Source organism: Hylobates moloch, unplaced genomic scaffold (genome assembly GCF_009828535.3).
Source record: "Hylobates moloch isolate HMO894 unplaced genomic scaffold, HMol_V3 SCAFFOLD_52, whole genome shotgun sequence".
NCBI lineage: Eukaryota > Metazoa > Chordata > Mammalia > Primates > Hylobatidae > Hylobates > Hylobates moloch.
Genome location: NW_026652327.1, coordinates 274,110 through 278,298, shown reverse-complemented (window position 1 = coordinate 278,298; position 4,189 = coordinate 274,110). Strand labels below are relative to the sequence as shown.

General features: G+C 44.9%; 1 pseudogene; it reads left to right on the top strand.

Annotated features, from left to right (window-relative positions):
* The first annotated feature begins 2,482 nt into the window (after positions 1-2,482).
* Positions 2,483-2,763, top strand: LOC116463682 (non-histone chromosomal protein HMG-17-like; annotated as a pseudogene).
* Positions 2,764-4,189: the final 1,426 nt, after the last annotated feature.

The window sequence follows — 4,189 nt, the reverse complement described above, 5'->3', positions numbered from 1 at the left end:
TACATTTTTACAAGGTTCACTCTTGCTTCCATTTGAGAATAGACTATTGGCAGACAAGGGTGGAAACAGAGATAATAAAGAAGCAACTGGATTGCCTAATAAGGAAGAAATTATCCCAATAATTCAGACGAAAGATGTTGGTAGCACAGACTACAGTGATACATCTGTTAAAGAGTTGAAGGAAGAATTAGTGATAGACACAGAGAAAACTAAGCAAAGTAAATAAAGGAATCAATTATTAAGTGTAGATAAACCAGGAAATGGCATAAAGAAAGACAATTATAGCAGTCCACATGAATCAGTTGTGAATAACATTTACCTAGTGCTATGGTTTAGATATGCTTTGTTTGTCCCCAGAAAACTCATGTTGAAATTTGATCCCCAACTTGACAGTGCTGGGTGGTGGGGCCTAGTGGGATGCATGTGCATCATGGGAGCAGATCCTTCATGAATGACTTGGTGCTATTCGGTCAGGCAGTTAATTTTTGCTCTTGAGAAACTGTATTAATTCTCTCAGGAATGGATTAATTCCTGAGAGAATGGGTTGTTATAAAGTCAGGATGCCCTCAGGTTTCCCTCTCTTCACATGCATCTACTTCCCCTTTAACCGTCTCCACCATGTTGTGAGAAAACCCTGGATAAGGTGGGGAGTGGTGGCTCACGGCTGTAATCCCAGCACTTTGGGAGGCCGAGGTGGGCGGATCACCTGAGGTCAGGAGTTCAAGGCCAGCTTGACCAACATGGTGAAACTCCGTCTCTACTAAAAATACAAAAATTAGCCAAGCGTTGTGGCACCCACTTGTAGTCCCAGCTACTCGGGAGGCTGAGGCAGGAGAATCGCTTGAACCTGGGAGGCAGAGGTTGCAGTGAGCTGAGACTGCATCATTGTACTCCAACCTGGGCAACAAAAGTAAAACTCCATCTCAAAAAAAAAAAAAAAAGGAAAATTAATACCTCATGGAGATGTCACATTTTTACCTAACCAGATTGGCAAATATACAGAATTTTTATAATACATTATGTTGGGGAGGATAATGGGTAAACAGACATTCTCTTACATTGCTTGTGGAGTATAACTTGTCATGTCCTCGACCAGCATGGTGGCTCACGCCTGTAATCCCAGCACTTTGGGAGGCCGAGGCGGGCAGATCACAAGGTTAGGAGTTTGAGACCAGACTGGCCAATACGGTGAAATCCTGTCTCTACTAAAAAAATACAAAAATTAGCCGGGCGTGGTGGTGGGCACCTGTAGTCCCAGTTACTTGGGAGGCTGAGGCAGGAGAATTGTTTGAAACCAGGAGGTGGAGGTTGCAGTGAGCCAAGATGGCGCCACGTACTCCAACCTGGGCGACAGAGTGAGACTCTGTCTCAAAAAATAAATAAATAAATAAAAATAAATAAAAAATAACTTGTCAGGTCAATTTAGTAAAATTATAAAAATTAGAAAATGTAGATACCCCTTTCCAGAAAGATCTTGTTGCCCCAGCTGCTAGGAGTTCTGTCAGCAGACAGTCTTCATTTGTCAGCCCCTTCAAGTTTTGCCTCAGCAGCAAAGAGCTGTCTCACCCAAGGATATGCTTTTCTGTGGCAGCCCACATCCAGTGACTGATATAAAGGCCTTGCCATTTCCCCCCAGTGCAGGATAACTCTGCTGAGTCATTTCGGCTCCACAGCTTTCCTATGGGGTTATCTTAGGCTACATGAGTGCATCACAGGCCAGCTTCCGCTTCTGCCAAATTCCGTCTCCCTTCTCCCTTTCATAGCTGTTGAACCCAAGGATACCTCCCAATAAATGTCTGGAACTCTAAATTTCTGTCCCAAAATCTGCTTCCAAGAGAAATCAGTCTGTGAAACTCATGGCTCCACAGTTTCATTTCCAGGAGTTTACATAGACTCACACATAGACAAAAATGGTGTATATTTAAGGTTATTTATTGCAAAACAATTTTTTGACATAGGATCTTACTCTGTAGCCTAGGCAGAATGCGGTGGCATGATCATAACTCACTGCAGCCTCCAATTCTTGACTCCAGTGATCCTCCTGCCTCAGCGTCCCAAGTAGCTGGGACCAAAGGTGCGTGCCACTATGCTGGCTAATTTATTTTTATTTTTTGTAGAAATGGGGGTCTCTCTGTTGCCCAGGCTGGTCTTGAACTGCTGGCCTCAAGCAATCCTCCTGCCTCAGCCTCCCAAAATGCTGAGATTACGGGTGTGAGTCATGCACATGACTTATTACAGATTATTTGTAAGAGCAAAAATTGGAAATAAATGTTTGATTACATAAATCAGGTGACTGATTAAATAAAGGCATATGTATACAATGAAATATCATGTCACAATATAAAAAGCAGATAGCTGATTATATAATGATAGGAAAAGATCTTCAAAGTGGAGCAGTGTGAAGAAGAGGCAAGAATGACCCCCAATTGACCAAAGCCTATGTGCCTTGCATCCCTGCAGTCAGTGCCTATGTCCCGCCACCATGGTTACCAAGCCCAAGAGAAGGGTTGAAGGGGATGTTAAAGGAGATACAGCCAAGGTGAAGGACAAACCTCAGAGAAGATCTGAAAGGTTGTCTGCTAAATCTGCTCCTCCAAAGCCAGAGCCCAAGCCTAAAAGTGCCCTGTAAAGAAGGGAGAGAAGGTACCCAAAAGGAAAAAGGGAAAGGCTGTTGCTGGCAAGGAGGGGAATAAACCTGCGGAAAATGGAGATGCCCAAACAGACCAGGCACAGAAAGCTGAAGGCACTGGAGATGCCAAGTGAAGTGTCTGCAGTTTTTTTTTTTTTTTTTTTAGACAGGGTCTCACTGTGTTGCCCAGTCTGGAGTGTGGTGGTGTGATCTCGGCTCACTGCAACCTCTGCCTCCTAGGTTCAAGTGATTCTCCTGCTTCAGCCTCCCCAGTGGCTGGGACTACAGGCACCTGCCACCACACCTAGCTAATTTTTGTATTTTTAGTAGAGAAGGGGTTTCACCATGTTGGTCAGGCTGGTCTTGAACTCCTGACCTCAGGTGATCCATCCACCTCAGTCTCCCAAAGTGCTAGGATTACAGGCGTGAGCCTCTGCTAAAACTAAAAATACAAAGACTAAAAATACAAAAATACAAAAATTAGCCAGGCATGGTGGCGGGCGCCTGTAATCCCAGCTACTTGGGAGGCTGAGGCAGGAGAATCGCTTGAACCTGGGAGGCGGAGGTTGCAGTGAGGCAAGATTGAGCCATTGCACTCCAGCCTGGGCAACAACAGTGAGACTCCATCTCAAAAAAAAAAAAAAAAATAATTACAGGCTTGAGCCTCTGCGTCTGGCTTGCATTTTTTTTTTTTTTTTTTGAGATGGAGGCTCGCTCTGTTGCCTGGGCTGGAGTGCAGTGGCGCGATCTCGGCTCACTACAAGCTCTGCCTCCCAGGTTCACGCCATTCTCTTGCCTCTGCCTCCCGAGTAGCTGGGACTACAGGCATGTGCCACCATGCCCGGCTAATTTTTTTTTTTTTTAGTAAAGATAGGGTTTCACCGTGTTAGCCAGGACGGTCTCAATCTCCTGACCTCGTGATCTGCCTGCCTCGGCCTCCCAAAGTGCTGGGATTACAGGCATAAGCCACCGCGCCCGGCATGGCTTGCATTTTTTATAACTGTGTACTTCTGGTGACTATACAGTTTGAAATACTATTTTTAAGGGTGGGTGCGGTGGCTCATGTCTATAATTCCAACACTTTGGGAGGCTGGGGTGGGAGAATTGCTTGAGCCCCGGAGTTCAAGACCAGCCTGGGCAACATGGTAAAACCCTGTCTGTACAAAAAAAAAAAAAAAATTAGCTGTGTGTGTCTGTGTGTGTGGTGGCACATCTCTGCAGTCCCAGCTACTCAGAAGGCTGAGGCAGGAGGATTGCCTGAGCCTAGGAGTTTGAGGGTGCAGTGACCTGTGATTGCACAACTATACTTCAGCCTGGGCAACAGGGTGAGACCCCATCTCTTAAAAAAAAAAATGTGTGTGTGTGTTTGTATATGATTGAAAGATGCATTAAAACTGTAATTTGTTGCGTATGAGTAGATTTGGGTGTCTCAGGAACAAAGGTGGAAGGGAGGCTTTTCTTTTTTTTTTTCTTTCTTTCTTTTTTTTTTTTTTTTTTCTGAAATGAAGTGTCACTCTGTTGCCCAGGCTGGAGTGCAATGGTGTGATCTTCGGCTCACTG